This window comes from Pleurodeles waltl, chromosome 1_1, assembly GCF_031143425.1.
Source record: "Pleurodeles waltl isolate 20211129_DDA chromosome 1_1, aPleWal1.hap1.20221129, whole genome shotgun sequence".
In the NCBI taxonomy this organism is placed as follows: domain Eukaryota; kingdom Metazoa; phylum Chordata; class Amphibia; order Caudata; family Salamandridae; genus Pleurodeles; species Pleurodeles waltl.
In genome coordinates this window covers 205,981,271-206,001,279 of record NC_090436.1, presented here as the reverse complement: position 1 = coordinate 206,001,279, position 20,009 = coordinate 205,981,271, and the positions used below count along the sequence as shown (strand labels likewise).

General features: G+C 41.8%; 1 protein-coding gene across 2 annotated transcripts in view; it reads left to right on the top strand.

The window, feature by feature from the left end:
• PRLR (prolactin receptor) overlaps positions 1 to 20,009 on the top strand; it is a 450,951-nt gene that overhangs the window by 193,039 nt on the left and 237,903 nt on the right. For both annotated transcript variants that reach the window (XM_069220785.1, XM_069220793.1), the window contains one exon: positions 5,633 to 5,718. The gene's annotated coding sequence lies outside the window, so the exon portion shown is untranslated. The remainder of the gene's footprint in view (positions 1 to 5,632; positions 5,719 to 20,009) is intronic.

The window sequence follows — 20,009 nt, the reverse complement described above, 5'->3', positions numbered from 1 at the left end:
AAGATGAGTCCTTCAGAGAATGGTTTGAGGCGTCAGGCTAGAAGTGGACTGTGAGAAAGTCACCCTTTTAGCATGTTCACCTTAATGTTTCTGACTAATACTGATGGTAACTGACCCTGACTGCGCCCTGGCTTTTCTTAACAGGTCCAGGGCCAGTGTGCTGAATAAAAGGTATATGGTCAAATGGTACAGTGTTCTGATTCCAATTGGCAATGACAGACCCTGCAAGTTCATATTAGATAATAGAGCAGGGGATTCAAACTACCTGTAAGTCCCTAATATATAATAGGGCAGGGTCGTTTAGAGGCCCAATAGATTTCCTGCACTGGAGTGTGCACTGCTGTGTGCCTGATGTAATTTTTTAAAACAACCCTGCTTTGCAGACTGTCTTTAAAATGTAAAGTGTACGTAAATTCAACTTTGGAATCAAAGGTACTTCCAAAGTAATAATGGGCCAGATGTAGCAAAATTGCAAATTGCGACTTGCAATTTGCGAGTCCTTCTGACTCGCAAATTGCATGTAGCAATTTGCAATGCAGAACAGTGTCTCAGACACCGTCTGCGAGTCGCTATGGGGTCGCAAAGACCCACCTCATTAATATTAATGAGGTGGGTCGCATTTTGCGACCCCATAGCGACTATGGGCACTCGCAAACATGGAGGCCTGCTGTAGTCAACAGACCTCCATGTTCGTGACTGCTTTTAAATAAAGCAGTTTTTTTTTTTTTTAAGTGTAGCCCGTTTTCCTTAAAGGAAAATGAGCTGCACTTAAAAAAAAAAACTAAACCTTTAGTTTCGGTATTTTTTCAGGGCAGGTAGTGGTCCGTTGGACCACTACCTGCCCTGAAAAAATAATTTGTGGTCCATTCACAAAGGGGAAGGGGTCCCATGGGGACCCCTTCCAATTTGCGAGTGGGTTACCATCCACTTCAAGTTGATGGTAACTGCGACACCATTTGCGATCGCATATGCGGTCGCAAATGGTATTGCATACCACTGCGAATCGCAAATAGGAAGGGAACACCCCTTCCTATTTGCGATTCGGAACCGACTCGCAAAATGCATTTCTGCATAGGAAACTGCGACTTGCGACTCGCAAACGGCATTTTTTGCCATTTGCGAGTCGCAAATCGTTTCCTACATCTGGCCCAATATACCTTATTTTTACATGTGTCACCCCCAAGGGCTCCCCTAGATTCCCCAAGGGTGGGTGCCATGTAACTATAAGTAGGAACATTATAATAGTTGTTTTACACGCCCTGGTGAGGGAAAAGCTGCAACACACCTTCCATTTCCCCATTATTGAAAGTTAGCTCCATAGGCTAAAATGGAAATATTGATCATAAGTCTAGATATTGCTAGCAAGACAATAAAGATACCATGAAAGGACTCAAATGAATGGTAACGATAAATGCAACAATGTGCAATTGTTGAATTTATCATAACTCATACAGAAAAGAGTTTATAAGACTTTTTTTTTACTGTAAGCCAAATTACAGCCTGCTGGTCTCTCCTGACTGGTCAGCCATAACAGGAGTACTCAGGCTGCTTTGATGAGGTGATACGTGGCCTGCTCTGAGCAGAGGCTATCTTATGGGGGAGGTAGGCAGATGGTAAAGTCAAGCCAGGAAGGGGGCTGGGTAAATCAAGCTCAGGCTTCAAAAAGAAACCAGTCAGAAAGGAATGCAGACAGGCCTGCCCACTCACCCCTGTACCCCACAGACAGATGGTAGCCTTAAGGAAGGAATCTGCAGATGTCTAAAGGGGGAGTTAATGCAAGCTGTTAACCAGCTGTAACTCCTCTGGAGGAAGATCATCCATCTTGGAATGTTAAAGTGCAGTGGTTTATGGGACAAAAAGATGCCATACTTTGGAGGAATTGTCATACCTCTGGGTGGGACCCTGCAGCTCATTGGCCAATGATGCCCACTGACTGTCCCCAAGATGATTAAATAAAAGTGGCTGATCTGCATTGGAATTCAGATCTGCTTCCTGAAACCACAAGAAGAAAAAGGACTGCCCTGCTCAAACCCTGGTTTGCAACCCAGAGGCCTCCACATATTGCATCTGTTGCACACTGGAACCATAGCCCAAGGGACTTTGCCTTGCTTAAAAAAGGACTCAGGAGTGGACACCCTGAAGCAAAAGGTTGAGACAGCTTTCCTGCACCAACTTCCACAAACCTCCCCAGTCTGGAGTGCATCCAGTGGACTTGCGAGGATTTGGCCAGACGTAATGTGGAAATTGTAGTCCCAACATCCCAAGGAGCAACTCAGAGATTCTGGATTCTTGGACTGGGGTTGTGGATCACTTTCCACTTACTTCTAAACGTCAGTGTAAAGGTGTTACATTGTGGACTGCTGGAACTCTGGACTGTGTCCCAGTCGAGTGCAACCTTCCCTTTGAGCGCTATTTGCTTCTAAGCTCTAGTTTGACTTTTAATCTATAAAAATTCACATCTCTGGTTCCCTATATTGGAATTTTGTGGTTTTAGTGTCATTTTTAAGATAAAAATTGTTACTCTTTTTATAAACTGGTGTGTGATTTTTATTGTGTGTTGTGTTTTACTTATCTCTGAATTGGTGTATTTACATGCTTTACATACCTGTCTCCTGAGTTGCTTGTTGCCAAGCTACTAGGGGTCAAGCCAGGGGCTACTTTATGGGACCTTGACTAGGCACATTCCTGTGTTGGGGTTGTATTGCTAGTGGTAGGTGTGTACTTACCCCTATCAATACCCAGCCTCTAACATGGACTCTCTAACCTTTTCTCTAATAGGAGCTACTTATGTACAATGGAAATCATCATGAGATACTAATGAGCTACTAATATTATTAGAGTTGTTTTTGTGACCACATCAGACAAGATCATATTAGTGGACAGCATGTGCAGGATTACCAGTAGTAATCACCTCAGTGCATCAGGCACAGTTGCCAACTGTGATGTAAAAGATGTTTAGTCAATGTGGAATACCGCGACATTTGTAATGCATAAAAGACATAGCCGTAATGCCCCTGGCACCAAGTTGATCATGTTAATATGAAGTCTCCCCAACACCGCATGATTTATCAATCAAATATTAATTTTACATATATTTTTTACATGTAACCATTTTCCTCTAAACATCAGCTTATGAGTTCTAAAATACATTCTTGCCTTGAATACGCACTTTTCGATTCCGTAATACATATATTCATTCAACTAAGGAAAATGTTCTAACTTAGCATGTTGAGCTGCACACAGGCGAGCCACATAGGTGGAAAGTTACCAATAGCTTATGAGCTACTCATTGACGAAGCCCGGGGTAGAATGTGCCAACCAGAAGTTTTTCATTTAGGGCAGTAACCTGTTAAGCTGCAGTTCCTGTTCAACCAGATCTTAGTGTATTCTACAGCTGCATGTAGATGTATGTATCTTAATCGTTCTTTATATATCTGTCTTGAAAATATTTTTGAGCATTGTAGTCCTTGGATCTTGGATCAACTGGTTGAGTCCAGAAACATTCTCACCCTACCGTTCTATTTGTCTGGTTTAACAAGGTACTAGTGACTACTCCCTGAGCATTTCATACACACAATAAAATATCCTACATGGTTTGACTCACAGGCTGTTTGCTGTTTATTTAGAAGGTTTTGCCTATGTTCGGTATACTAATTATAGCAAAGGTGCTGATGAAGAGTTGAAAGACCTTATTTTCGGGTGGCATTGTTCTGTTTTCCATTATACTGGCATGTCATTTGCTTCTTACTATGTCATTTGAAATTGGGTATTGGTCACAGTGTAAGCAGTGACATATCTGTAAAAACTTCTTGCAGTTGTTTACGTTTCAATAGAATGGGTATAATTCCTTGGCAGTCTTGCGAAGGGTTTATAACTGTGGGTTGCGTGTGACAATTAGTGGACAGTGCACCTGCTCTTCCTGTGTCCTCGTGTGGTGCCTACATTTAAAAGTTGAAATTCTGACCACACTGTGTAACATTAAAACAAAGACTGTCAGGATGGCATTCCGTGACTGTAGTTTATAGGTGCTGGGAGAACAGCCATCAGAATGATCAAACAAAAAAAACTGCATATTTGTTTCAAGTCTCATTTTAGCTTTCTCCTGCAGACCAGATCTAGTGGCATAGACGGTGGTGGAAATAAAACAGAAACGAAAGGAATCAGTATTCACAGGGCATACCCAGAATATACTGACTTTTTTTAATGCTCTGTGCTTCAGAAATAGAGGTATTCGTACCACTGGTGGTAAGTAGTGGGGACCACCTAAAGTAGAATAGTTTTCTTTCTTTCCAGGCGGGGGGGGGGGGGACACTGCTTGGTGGTAAAAGCCACTATCCCTATGAAGGACTAATAATTATATTAATACATGTAATAAACTTATTACAAGGAGTTTTCCCCTTATATGGAGTAAGAATGCTCCAGAATGGCTGTGCTTACCATTGAGATGAGATCTGACGTTAGCTTGCCTTTAAGAGGTGTAGGGAGGCGCGGTGACTACACACCGAGGTAGTGACAGAGGAGTGTTACCAACCAATCACTTCCACTTACTGTACCTGCAATTCACTCTTCCACTTTTTACTGCTGGTAAGTTTTTTTCACCTCCGACAGTAAATGCAGAAAAACAAATACTTATGCCTTCCAGTGCTTGTATTTTTAATCCATGGTGATAATTTGCCTATTGGCGGTAATGCCATCTAATGTTAAAAATTAGATATTTTTAGAGCTGTTTCTCAGAACTCAGCCCTGAAAAAAGATTTATGGGCAGTTAAATGTACACCCACTACCCATCACGAATCATTACAAATCAATAATTTTCATGAGAACCTTAAACTTTGAAGGTTGGTGACTATTACCCTATTATTACGGCGCACTAATTAGTTTAAAAGTATTTTTTCTAATCTTAACAAGATAGGTTCTGGGTAGTTGCTCTCTCATAAATGTGCAAGTTTGACAAATTGCCTTGATAAGCCCCAAAAATATATCCTATCCCCCCTAATACCAAATATTACTATTTATCGGTTAAATAGCTTGTGATACGTTTTTGTTCCGAAATTGGCCCTGAAAAAATATTATGGGAAGTTACATTTACACTTCTGTGCCCCGTCTTCACCAATCATTACAAATCAATAATTTTCATGAGAACACCGATTCTAGAATAAAAATCAATACAAAACCTATTCTTTGTACCCTTAACTAGAGAGGTTCTTGGTAGGTGCTCTATGATAAATGTGCAAGTTTGACAAACTGTCTTGATGTGCCCCAAAACTGACCATATATTAAACTACTGAAAAATATTCTAAACATAGAACTTTCCATAAATCTCGAAAATGTATGTTTCTACCTGTAAAATAGAGAGTACCTTAGGTTTTGTAAATATAGGGAACAACCTGCTGGGCTAATTGTAGGAACACCACGGAGGAGGGGCGGGAAGTGCCCCAGCTGGTGCAGTTTAAGTATAAAACTTAGGTGTTGTGGTACATTCTTTCAGGTAATTGTGTTTGTTGGTTTCTGTCCTGTTTTTTGTCCCTCATAATGTACATGTTGTATAATAACCTTTCATTCCCCACTACACTCTTCCTATACACCAGGCCCCTCCTTCCTGCTGACCTCTGGCGTGTGTTTATCTTTGCAGACGCACTCTGACATTGTAACAAGACGTCACTAAGCGGCCGGAAAAAGGAAATGACAGCACCTATTGGTGGAAAAGAAGAACGGCACGTAAGTCAATGAAAATACAAAACTGTGGAAAATTAAAAATCAAACAAATGAAAAGACCTAAACTGCAACAAGAGAAATGGTGATATTTCTAACATACCGAATAAAATACATAACACACTAATAAAAACAGAGATACACATTCTATTATACTACCTTTAATTAAGGAAAATCTGCAGACACAAACCTTAAAATGTGAAGTCACCAAATACAAGGAGAGGGGGCATTTTATATGTGTGTGTGGGCGCATGTTTATGCAAATATATTTGATGAACAACTTGCATTACGGATGCTTTACTTGTTTACAAATATCAGTTAGTAACACGTGTTAAATACTCTAAAGTCGTCATTTGAAAGGGCATTCTAGTTCTAACTCTGAATGTCTCTAGTCATGCCTGATTATCCAACAGTACCTACATCCTCATGGCCTCTGACATGACACCACCAATAACATCATCAATTTTACAACTGGTGACATCACATGTAACAACCACACTCGATGTCTGCAGTACTTCTGTCAACAACTAGATGTCCGGAGAGGAATTATAGAGCGAGGAAAGACTGCAGCTGTTTCATTCACATGTAATGGATACCATGACAGACTTTAAATAGAGTTGTAATTCTTCATGTCCACTGTCAGCAACCAGATGTCCTCACAGAGATTGACAGTTTATTGTAGTTACACTTCCAAGCTAAAGAAATCCACAAAGTCTTTACAGACCTGATTCACAAGAGGCAGATTCAGAATGTCAGTCAAATGTTGGTCTTTTTTCAATTCTCAAAGAATCTCAGGAGCTATTGTTTTTAAAGGGTATTCACATGCATGGCAGGTTTTCTGCATAGGCAATTATAATGGAAAACCTTTTTCTGTTCTTATATAGGAGCCCCATCAAATATAGGCGTGTACCATCCACATTCCCACTCTTAAACACTCTTCTACTGTACTTGACAATAGTACATTTTCAAATGTTCCAGATTAGATAACTACTGTAAAATTGTTTGTGAGAACCTAGAAAAAACACCAGTTTATGGGTATCCTCCAGATTTATCAAGTGAACCTACCCAGAAACATCCACACTCCAGAACCTACAACTAAATTTGGTTGATGCCGACTGTTGGACCTGGCCCTCTCTGCAGGTTCATCTCCAAACATTTTGCCTTCCTCCATCCCTTTTTTCTGAGTTCGTATTGGTTGGTTTTTAAGACTCTGGGCACTTTATCACTGGTAACCAGTGCTAAAGTGCATGTGTTCTCTGCTTAAAACAGAGTAACATTGACTGATCCACAATTGGCATATTTATTTTACATGTACGTCCCTAGTAAAGTGCACTGCCTGTGCCCAGGGCCTGTAAATTAAATGCTACTAGAAGGCCTGCAACACCGGCTGTGCCACCCACTTCAGTAACCGTTCAAACATCACTAAGGCCTGCCACTGCAAAGCCTTTATATGCCATTTTAAAACTCCATGTTGACCTGGCAAGTTAACTCTTTTGCCAGGCCCAGATCTTCCTTTTCAATACATATAATGCACCCCTAAGGTAGGCCCTAGACAGCCAAAGGGCAGGTTCAGTGTATTTAAAAAGTAGGACATGTACTTTTAAGTTTTACATGTCCTAGTAGTGAAAAATGCTTAAATTCGTTTTTCACTAGTACAAGGCATATCTCTCTCACAGGATAACATTGGGATTGCCTCATTACAAGTGGGATTGCCTTATCTTATATATATTATATGTATTATATTATATATGTTATTGTTATATTATATGATATTATTGCCTTATTGTAAGTGTATTTTCCATTTGGGAAGATACGTGGCCCCCCCACCCAGTTTCGTGTCACCGGAATCACAATTTAAAATCACAATTTATGGTGAAGTCAGAGTTTAAATTGTTATTCTGAAAATGCCACTTTTAGAAAGTTGCCATTTTCTTACTTTAACCATCCAGTGCCTTTTGCCAGCTTCTAAATACAAGTCTGGCTGGGTGGCAGCTGAGCTCTTCTTCATTCCCTCCAGACAGCCTCACACAAAGGGATCTTAGGTGTCACTGATGGACTGTCAGCATCCTGATGGCCCATCATGGGCAGGATGGGAAGGAGGAGTTGACACTTATCCCTGAATGGGCTATGTTCTTATCCAGCACAAAGGGCTTCATAACCCCCTGTAGTGAGCCTGGAGCCAGGGCAGGGATTCTGGACACTTCGAAGGCCTTTCTTTGAAGTCCCCCCACTTCAAAGGCACTGAGTATAAGGACTGAACTTCAGGCACCACCAACCCCGTATACTTCTGGACCTGTGGATACTCTTCCCGGAAGAAGGACTGTTGTGCTGTGTTGTGTATGGGTTCGTTGCGCGTTCTTCAGAACGCTTGTGTTCAGAGGATTCTGGAGATGACAGTTTGATCTGTTTCTCCGAGTGGCTGGACGCTAGGTCGCGCATTACGAATAAAGTTGTTTAACAATACCTTTATTGTGAGATCGATACTTTCATTCACCACAGTTTGGCGACGAGGGACTTAGCGCGACCTAGGTGTGTTCCGGCCATCAGCAGCGGCAAGGTGTTTTCCTGTAGGTGCAGATCCAATAAACATTGTCGTTTCCCGAGGGAGAAGTAGGAGAACTTGCGCTGTCATTAACATCGTGATTTTCACTGGAGCAGCAAAGCAACTTCGAGTGTGCTGCTTTGTGTTGGCGTGTGGAGAGCTGGTGCTGAGGAAGGAGAGCCAGCGCCGATACTGTCATCAACATCGTGGTTTCCGCTGAAGCAGCAAAGCAGCTTCCTGTGTGCTGTTTCGGGTGTGTGTGCGGAGAGCTGGCGCTGAGGAAGGAGAGTCAGTACCGATATCAATACTGCTGTTTCCTGTGCGTAGGAAACATTTGCGGTGTTTTCAGGAGCAGCAGAACGGCTGTTGCTTTGCGTGTATGCGCAGGAGCCGGTGCTGATGTGACATCTTCATTTCTTTTTTATATGCAACAACGTCTCAAAACTGGAACCTCTTGTGCAGGAAGTGGATTCCTGGGATTTACCCCGGAAGTGTTCCTGCCTTGATTCGCCTGTGTTTTAATTAGAAGAGGTGGAGTTGTGAGGCGGTTATTTCTGTTGTTTCTGCTCGTTTCCATAGGGACAGGATGCCTCTTTGAAACTCCTGGCTGCATATGAGTGCTTCTACTGTGAGAACTTTCTACTTGCTTTTATAATGTTCATGTAATGGCTACGTAGCTTTTCTATTCACTGCATTGCATTGTTTATTTTGTGTTTAATACTTATTTGACAATTGCTATGATGGCCAACTACTCCAATATTTCTCCACCACCTTTATTTCTACCTGTTTCAGGTGTGCCAATTCTTCCTTGGGAGGATTGGGTGGAAATGCTGGAGAATTATATTGTTGCCTTGGATGGTCAGGGTTATTCTCCTCAAAGGAAAAAAGCTATCCTTTTGAGTACTCTGGGGTGTGAGGGTCAAAGGATTTTTAAATATCTTCCACCTTGTATGGGGCCCAATGGACAGCCTATGGATGATACTTATAAAGAAGAGATTAAAAGGTTGGAGAACAGGTTTGCAAAAGAGACTAATTTGGTTTTAGCTAGGTACAAATTTTACACTCAACCTCAAGATCATCATGAGTCTATTGATGATTTGGTGTTGCGGTTGAGGGAATTGTCTGTTAAATGCAAGTTTGGTACCATGACAGATGAACTGATACGTGAGCAACTCATTGTGCAGTGCCGCGATAAAAAAAATTCAGGAGAGGTTATGGGCGGCAAAGAATCCCACGCTAAAAGTGATGGAGGAATCGAAACGCTGTATTAAGGAATTGGAAAGGAAAGAGAAAACTGTGGAAGTTATGGCTTTAACGAATGATTCTACAATTTTGAGGCCAGAAACTGGAACTGCAACAAAGAAAAACATGCTTGTTGGTAGTAAGGGGAGGGAGTGCTTTAGGTGTGGTAGTACTTCGCACTTGGGTGACTCCAAGAAATGTTTTGCCATCAATAAGGAGTGTCGCAAGTGTGGTCGCAGAGGACATTATGCCCGTGTGTGCAGAGAAAATATTCGGGGTACTAAGGAATATAGATCAAGCATAAATTTGGTTGAGGAATGTTGTGAATCTCCTTGTGAGGACAGAGTACTTGTTGTTGGACAAGATTCCAACGTGAAAGTGAGTGTGAGTGATCGTCGATGTTCTAGACCGACAGCTTCTTTCTTAACTGGGGAAGTTCAACTAAATCTCATGGTGGACTCGGGTTCGTTGTACACCATTATCCCTGAGAGTCTTTTTAGACGTTTTTGGGGTAAAGAAGAGTTATTACCTAAAGATATATCCCCGGGGGGACATCAAGGGGTGGAAATTCATTTGCTGGGTTACATGTTGAAGGAAATTCATTTTGGTGGAAGGAAAGTTCTTGGAAAAGTTTATGTGTCTGTTGAGGGCCCACCTATATTGGGTTGGATGCATCAATATGATCTCAACATTGTCATCAGTCCCAGAACACCCAATCAGGTTTTGTTGGTGGAAAATATACTTTTGGAAGACATTTTGGAGGGGGCTGGGGATGTCTTTAAAAAAGAATTAGGATGTTTAAAAGGTTATGTGCATAAAATAGTGTTGAGAGAGGATGCTCACCCTATTCTTCATAAAGTCCGCAAGAAACCATTTGTGGTAAGAGAGGAAGTCAATAAAGTGATTAACAACATGTTGATTGAGGGTATCATTGAACCGATTGAAGTTTCTCCATGGATTTCCCCGGTTGTTATTATGCGGAAATCGGATGGGAAGGTTAGATTGTGTGTAGACTTGAGGTCTGTAAATCAGAACATTGTGGTTGATACCTACCCTTTACCCAATATAAATGAGTTGTTATCTGCGGTCAAAAATGGTAGGTTTTTCTCTAAATTAGATTTGAGGAGTGCTTACCATCAGATTAGACTTCATCCTGATTATAAACATGTCACTGCATTTGTCACTCCGGAAGGTACCTTCCAATTTACTTGTATGCCTTTTGGTCTGGCTTCCGCTGCGAGTGTGTTTCAGCGATTGATGGGTCAGATGTTTGGTAATTTGAAGGAGGTATTATTTTTTCAAGATGATATACTTGTGATGGGTGATACCGTTGATGAGCACAATGTCACACTGAGGAAAGTACTCAAGATCATTGGAGATTCTGGTCTAAGCTTGAATAAGGAGAAGTGTATTTTTTTGGTAGAGGAAATTGACTATCTTGAGTATTCTATTGCTAAAGGCAGTATTAAACCAAAGAAAAGCCTGGTGGAAGCCATCAAATTTGCACCTGCACCAGCTGACAAAGATCAGTTGAGGTCCTTTTTGGGGCTGGTGGAGTATTACTCCAAGTTTGTAAATAAATTTGCGAGCAAGACTGAGTGTCTAAGGAAGTTGTTGAGGAAAGGGAGTAAGTTTTGTTTGTCTGAGGAACAGGTGAATTGTTTTAATCGAATTAAGGATGAGATTTGTGGTGCAGGTATTTTGTAAGCTTTTGATATTAATTTACGTTCTATCCTGACTGTGGATGCCAGTGGGACTGGTTTAGGAGCTGTGTTGTCACAAGTACATGGAAAACAAGAGAAGACAGTCGCATTTGCGTCTCGTACGTTGCCACAAACGGAGCGTAACTATTCTGTTATTGAGCGTGAGGCTTTAGTGGCTGTCTGGGGCACGGAACATTTCAGAACGTATTTGTGGGGGTTAGAGTTTACTTTAAGGAGTGATCACAAACCCTTATTGAGAATATTATCGGCTGGTGGTGCTGGTAAGGGGTCAGCGAGGTTAGCTAGACTATCTGCAAGATTGCAAGAGTATCTGTATCGTGTAGAGTATGTTCAGGGTTGGAAAAATGTTCAGGCTGATTGTCTGTCCAAGTTGTCCCTTGACTGGGAAAAGGTGGATGCCCAGTTGGTAAAATCTTGTGATACAGATGATGCTGTGGCTTCTCTTTGTAATGTTGTTGAATGGGGTTTAGGTACATTTACACTGGATGAATGGAAGAATGAGATGGCAGCTGATGATTGTCTTAAATGCGTTTTTAGATTAGTTTCCTTGGGAATTCGAAGGGAGAGTACGCTTCCACTGTCTGTTAGGCCTTTCTTGGATGTGTTGGATGAGCTGTCGTGTTGTGGGGACAGTGTATTGATGTGAGGGGAACGTTTTGGTCCGCCGGTGGGATTGAGGTTTAAGTTATTTTCTTTAGCTCACGAGGGTCATTTGGGTCAGGTGATGACCAGCAGAAGATTGAAAGAGAATTTTTGGTGGCCTGGTTTGGATGGGCAGGTCAAGTGTTGGGTGGAGCACTGTGCACTATGCAAAGAGAGTGAGAAGAGGTTGAAAGTGGGAGTTGGTAGGGTGGAAGGCCATATTGAAGATCCGGGGAAACCTTGGCACACAATTTGTTTAGATTTCATTGGTCCGTTAATGGAAGTTCCCTTTCAAATGCGTTTTGCTGTAGTAATTGTGGATGTTCACTCAAGATGGTTAGTGGTTAGGTTTGTACATGATGTTACCACGACCAAAACTATAAAAGTTTTGGAAGACATTTTCATGGAGGAAGGCATTCCCAGGGTCCTTATCACGGACAATGGCACTCAATTAACTTCAAATGAGATGTGTTTGTTTTTGAGGAATTGTGGAGTGAGACACACCAGGACGTCTCTCTACTACCCACAGGGTAATGGAATTGTTGAGAGGATTAACAGATTAATCAAGGGAACTATACAGCTAGCTTTGGCTAATCGCTGTAGTGTGCAGAAAATGATAATTGATGTGGTACGAGCATATTCTCCACAGTTCATAGTACTACCGGCGTGTCTCCTTTCCGAGTGATGAGAGGGAGACCGATGGGGACGAAATTGATTCCTTCTTGGCTTCAGGAGTGGGTTGCATCTGGTGGTGATAACAAGACGGGTGTTCCCTGTCAGCATAATCATGGACTTAGTGTGGGTGACTTAACCTTGACTCTATATGTTCCTGTTGAAGACGCGTTTTTTATGTTCCTGTTGTCGGGGTCGTACACGTTACGAATAAAAGCTTGTCAACTCTTGATTGTCGTAATGTTATTCTTAACAAAATTGGCGACGAGCGACCCTGACGAAGAACCCACACGTCCATCAAGCATTTCTTCAAAGCTTGAGGCAGGATCTCCAGGAAGTTGTGATACTCGTTTTGTTCCTGCCGTTTTTATCAGGACCTTGTGATTGCGGTAGGATTAATTCCTTTTCCTGCTATTGTTGTTTTCGGCGTTTCATCAAATCGTCCTGGTGCTGCTTCGCGAGCTCATAGGCTGTTTGACGTTGCCAAGCTACCCATACTGAACACGTCCTTGCGCCGCATCACGCACTGCGCAGTTGTCTGACTTTGCCAAGCTACCAAGTATCCTTGTGCTGTTGCGCAAGCTCTGCGCACGGCTTCTTTCGCCATTTACAAACATTGTTTGCAGTTGCTTAGTGACCTACCCTTAAAAAACTTGCTAATTTTTCTGAAATAAGAAAATATTTGTTTTAAAAGTTCATTTCATCATATGTTACGTCACGGCTTCAGGAAATGCATGGAATCTTAGCGCTCCTGAGCCATTCTTGCCTAAAGATGGTGAGGCTACTTTAAAATGGGAGGAATGGCGAGAATATTTTGTAAATTACATTTCTACATTTGAAGATGAAGAGGAACTTACTCCAGAAAAGAAGAAGAAAATTCTTTTACATTGTTTAGGTGCTAAGGGCCTAAAAATTTACAACAGCATTAACAAAAAAATTAGAGCACCTGACCAAGGCGATGTATTCATTCATGCTCTTGAAGATCTTACGGAGTATTTTAGTCCTGCCGTGTGCGTGGCTGTTGACCGATTTAATTTTTTTAAATCATAGGAAGCAGCAACTTGAGGAGTCTGTTGGTGATTACGTTGCTGCACTCAAGAATTTGGCTTTGTCGTGCAAGTTTGGTAACCTTCATGACGACCTCATTAGAGACCAAATTATAATGCACACTGCCAAACCCCATATTCAAGAGAAACTTTGGTCTAGAGGGGAAGCACCGTTACGAGAGGTTATCGATATGGTCAAAAGCGCTGAACTCACAGGAAGGTGCGCAAAGGCTGTTCTGCGCAGTGAGGAAAAATCATTGCCGAAGTCAGGTGGAGGATGAATGTTCTAGCTCCTTCTTCTGGAGTGATGATGGAGAGTCAGATATAAGTCACAGTACTAATTCTGATACTGTAAGAAATAATGAAAGAGAATCTACTTCTGGTATGGGTCATGTTTCTGAGGCTGGAGAGAGTGAATCACAAAGTGCAACTCAAGAAAATGAGAATTTTTGAACAGAAGGAGTGGTTCGTGAGCAATTGATGAGGACTCGCAAGTGTCCTGGTTATCTTAAAGATTATATTTTGAAGTGATTAAGTCTTATAATTGTTTTTTTTATTTGGAAGACTGCGATATTAAGTAACAACTTGTTTTCTATTTTAAGTTTTATGTTTTATGCTAGGTATTTCCTTTAGTACACTATTTATGTGAAGGCAAGAGGATATGTTGTGTATGGGTTCGTTGCGCGTTCTTCAGAACGCTTGTGTTCAGAGGATTCTGGAGATGACAGTTTGATCTGTTTCTCCGAGTGGCTGGACGCTAGGTCGTGCATTACGAATAAAGTTGTTTAACAATACCTTTATTGGGAGATCGATACTTTCATTCACCACATGCTGCTGCAAGGACTGCCACTCTGCTGAGCCGCTACTCTGCTGGACTCCGGTTTTGCTGAGCTGACCTGGTGCCCTTTTGCCTGGGAAAGGAGAACTGGACCTACAACCCTCCATCTTGAACCAAGAACCTCAAAGTGACTCAAAGGGCTAGTCTCCTAGCCTCCTGATCTGATCCTCCAGTGCATAAAAGACTTCCCACAGCTTCTGAACCAGTGTCCAACCAGCTCTCCTGACTCCCAAGAGGCACCTCTCAGGTCCTGGGCACTTGGAAGTGGTTTTGTGGCCCCTGAAATCAAGCTTTTGGGCTCTTCGTGACCACTAATGGGCCCGCTTGCACCTGAACCATGGTGCTCACACGAAGAATCAACGCAAGCCCCCACAAGTTTGTTTCTTTGCACGGAAGCATCATGGCTCACGACCGCGAGGTTCCAGTCTGCCCGTTCCCGATGCCCAGCAGACTCTTCACACCTGTGGATCTCTGCCAGTGTCACTATCCTACTATCCTTGCTCCCAATGAACGTGTTCCCCACCAACCTGACTTTTGGCTCAACTTTGAGAAGGTAACACTTCAGCTGGACTTGTCTGGTACTGTGTCCAACCCTCACACCATTGCAGTCAGCATGAACTTTTAGATTTTACCTGCTCAAGTGTGACCAGATACCTCCAGTTGGAACTTCATGCATATAGGCCCTATAACTAAGTTTAATCTTTAAAAGTTCATATCTCGACTTTTAGTTATTGGATATTTGTTGTTCCGGTCTTGTTTTGTTCATAAAGGTAAGCACTATTCTCCTAACTAGTTTTGGTATATTTTTGTGTGGTGTTTTTACTGTTTTACTGTTTTAGGTGTTATGTTATAATCATTTGTTATAGCGCACAAATCGACCCAAAAAGGGTAGCAGCACTCCTAGGTTAGCAGAAGGGTTTACAACATTAGAACAAAGTTATTTTAAGCATTTTTCTGAAAGAGAGATGATCAGAACAGGTAACGATTTCATATGGCAATTTATTCCAATAAGATTGGGCCAGGTATGAAAAGACTCTGCCTTCTGTCTTCATTTTATTTGATGCAAGGAACTGTCAAAAGAGCTTTATCTCTGAATCTCAAGAGTCTCACCAGGCTGTTTGGTGTAAGCTACTGGGCAAGGTAAATAGGGACTATTCCTATGAAGGCCTTACGGGTAAGACAGCAGGTTTTAAAGATTATACTTTTTCTAATCAGCAACCAATGTAGTGATTTCAGGAGGGGTGCTGGTTGCATATAAGCCGGGCAGCAGTATTTTGAAATAGCTTGAAGTTTTGCAAGTAGGCTGTAGTTTTCAGAAGCTAACAAAGTATTGCAGTAGTCTAGCCAGCTACTTATGAGCCCCTGAATTAAGGTTTTCTGGGCCAACAGCGGTAGAAACGGGAGGGCTCTCCTTAGCATACGCTGTATGTGGAAACAAGAACACCTCATCGATGTAAACTGGTTAGTCTGTGGTCCAATCGTACACCAAGATTTTCCATTACCTGTTTTGGAGTGGGTGCAGGGACCAATTCGACTGGCTACCAGTCATCTGCCCAGAACTGTTGTGCTTTTCCAAACAACATTATCTCAGTTGCACATATACTTTGCACATTGCTTCTAAATTTAAGCCTGACTGCTCGGTGCCAAGCTCCCAGGGGGTGACCACAGGTTAATTATTAATGTGTATCTGACTTACCCTGACTAGGATTGTGGTTCCTGCTTGGACAGGGTGCGTACCTCTGCCACCTGGAAACCCAATTTCTAACACCTACATAGAGCTAAACTAACAGAATTTCTTCATTTGCAAATGTAATTTGCAGATGGCAAATTCTGCTTGTTCTGGTTCCATGAATCAGGCTGGGAAGTCGTTGCACAAAATTAACATTTTCCACTTAAATTCAACTTATTTATGCAAATTCATTTATGTACAAGCCTTACATATATACTTAAAACTGCAATTCAGTTGTCAGCAGCTAGGTGTCCTTTAGAGATTAAATAAAAAAGACCAGGTGCTCCATTTACGCAAATAATTGATAAACTGTATCTCAGATATTAAACGTATTTCCAAGACTGCAGTACGATTGTTAACAACAGATGCCCTTATTGAGAAAAAGGTTGAATTTCAACTATCAGGAAAGTGATGTCCCAGTTTAAAAGTGGTGGTCCTCCAGGGATGCCATCAATGATGTCGCAGGTGTTCTCACAATTGATGCCAGTCATTATGTCATTTGTAATGTGTGATTTCATGAGAAGTGAATTGGGGTTTTTATGATCATATACCTATCCTTAACTAGGAAAATGAGCTATTTATCATACTTTAGATCAAGACTATAATGACCATTTTCAGAGACTTTTGACTATAAAGACAATTTTCAAAGAAACGTGTTTTAATCGAGTAGATACATCAAAATATGAATACCAATATTTTGTTTTTATTCAGCATCTTCTGCTATTTCAAAGTGTTGTTAAGTACAGGTGTTAAAGTTAGCCATTTTAATAGAACTGAATTTACTGATCTGGGAAGTATTAAAGGCTCAGAAGGCCATGCTTGGATTCAAACTCTTGACTTAAACTACACATATCGCAGCGGTGGCCCCTTTACACACTTATTCGTCCTATCAGCTTAGGAACCCAACCCATCTCAAGAGGAAACGATAATGTGCCTTAACTAACGATCTCAATGCTGTTTAGGGGTATCTAATAAAATATTTCAATAATTAGAATTTAACAGCACATCTACACCCCCCTCACCCCCAACCGAACCTGTCGGAGCAAGGCCAATACACTAATGCACCCAATGGGTACAGTTTTTGACGATTCCTAGTGGGCACTTCCCCCCCACCCCTACTGGGCATGGTATCAGGTTATATGGTTGGTGTGGTAGAGGCTAATGAACTATAGCCAGTACCCTAACTCCAGCACTGGCAGGGATTACCTGTGCTGTGCCCAACAGGTACTGAGAACAGTGCATGACCTAAGGACACACAGTACCTTTCACTTCCCTATCTCCTCTTCCAAATGAAATTCAACATGAGGTAGCAGGTATATTGAATATCTGCATGCTTACAAGCAAATCAGTCAGCATCGAAAGATGGTCACACCGCATAGGGAGAAGGATCCCCTTCGAGTAAATCCAGGGTATCCACTTAGTGCTAAAGCTACAGGTGTAGTAGAAATATGTGGAACAGACTAGAGCAGTGGTTCCCAAGCCTTTGACTTCTGTGGACCCCCACTTTATCAGAACTGGAACCCGGGGACCCTCACTCAATCATCATTACTGAAAGCTGGGGACCTAATCTGTTAATATTATTACATTGTTTAAGCAGTCACGGACCCCCGGGGGATGTTTCGCGGACCCCCAGGGGTCCCTGGACTACAGGTTGAGAATCACTGGAATAGAGGAACCAAGGTGACTCAGACTTCCAGAGCTCGCCCCATCACTCTTTTCATGCTTGTTGTAGGTGAAGTGCGAGGCACCTGCACTGACCTGCTGTATTTTTTCATCGGTAGCCATTTGTGCAGTGTTCACCCAGGAACAGGCTGGTATGAAGTCTTTAGTGATTTGGAAAAAGTCTCAGTGATGCTCAAGCACTGGTAATCCCAGTTGTGATAACAAAACGGATGCCCTCAGATTTAAATTAAGAAAGCTACTAAAATAGATGGCAGCAAGAAAAAGTGTAGGTTGGAGTGTATAGAAAAAAGTAGAAGAAAATGCAGGTGCTCCATATGTTGGCGCGCTGCTGCTGAATTGTGGCACAAGCGTAAACGTGAGAAGAAAGATGGTGAAAACAAAAAAAGTATGGGGTGAAAATACAGTTCAATAATAGGACGTGCACGGGTACGTCAGTCACTCGACTGATACAGTAGCATTGCGTCTTTAGATAACACCTGTCAGTTTTGCACGTCACAATTCACCAGCGTCGCATCGCCAGAGAATCTGCCTCTACCTTGTACATTTCATGGAGTTTAAATGTACGAATTTAGGGTACAATATATTGTTACTACTATGCTCAGAGGTGTGTAATGTTAAGAAATACTCCAACATATCCTATATGCGGCTTTGTTACTTTAAATCCTAGTGGACCATTGTTTAGGATTACTAGTTTGTTTTCCAGATGCCCAGGAGCCCAAGTTGCCCATTGTTTTGTTCTCAGTTATGAAAATAAGCAGCAAATTCACCCGACAAGGTCTCTGACGGGGGACATGGAACAAAGCATCAGGGATTGTTGTTGGCACCGAGTCATTCTAAAATTAATCGATCAATGGCCTTCCCTTGAAGAAAAAATTAAGATGCAAAATGTTCCAGCCTGTACGACCTCAGATGCCTTTTCTGGCTTATTCCAGGGAATAATAGTTTGGTACTGGGTGCTGCACTAATGAATGGAAACTTCTCAATCAGTCTTGAAGGCCTCATCCTGTTTTTGTGTGATTAGAACTCTGTGATTTTGTGCTGGATTTCACACTGCGAGAAATAATGGGCTCCATGCTGTGATTAATTATTACATTCTTACGACCTTGCATAATATAATCGCTTCTGGGAGTCGCCAAGTGAAGTCAAATTTTGTCTACATGCCTTCACAAGAATAAACCTCACGCTCAAGCCAGGGCATGCCAGGATAATGGTCACTAATTTATCGAGTTAACTGAAAATGGTCTTCTTGGTACAGCACTGGCCACAGGTGGTCTATTTCTGGAATTTACAGGCTGTCGCTAAAGCCAGCATGTTTAGGCTTGCTTGGTAGCGTGTGTTTATGAGACACCTGCAACTAATACAAAATTGTAATTTTTCTATTTTTTTCTGAGTTTTCTGTTTGTGATTTGTCTCTTGATTACACATAATCTGCTCTCTTTCAAGGCTGCCAACCCTCTCAAGCCATGGAGACTGCCTTCAGGCTGCCTTAATCATTCACCCATACACGACTCCTTCTTGTGCAAAGCAGTCCTTTGTATCCCCACTTCACCTCGCTACATTTGCTCCCACATTGCTCCTTTCAGTGCATTCCTGCATTCGCCCTTTAATGTAGCCATCCATTCATGCTACTCACTTATCTGTCAATCCATCAGTGCACTCGCACAACTATCCATTCATCCAACCACGCACTAATTGTCCCAGTCACCTTGATCCACTCACCCATCCACACAATCACATACACAAACAAGCTTTTGCAGTGAAATGGGTCTCGTAGTTGCTTGAGTTACTGCTATTGGCATTGTAAATTCATAACTGGACTTTACTTGGCACTTAAATTGGTCAAACCTGCCTCATAATTTGGTATTTTCCTGCCACATAATTTCAGTGGCCCTTCGTATAATGAAATCACTTCCATTTACCTTCTTCCTCTATCTGCAGCCAAAAATGAAAATGTTGCTATTTAGCATCTTAATTAAATTATAACTCCATGCTAATTCCAATAGAATACCACTTTCACCACCCCACAATCAGAGTTGCTGGATGGCTAGCACAATTCCTAAAAAAAGGACACAAGACAGCCACGGAGGAGTAAAAAGAGACATAAACTACAAGGGTCACCCAAACACATAAAGAGTATTGAACCATTCATAGTATTATAAGGATGTTAAGTTGGCCTGAA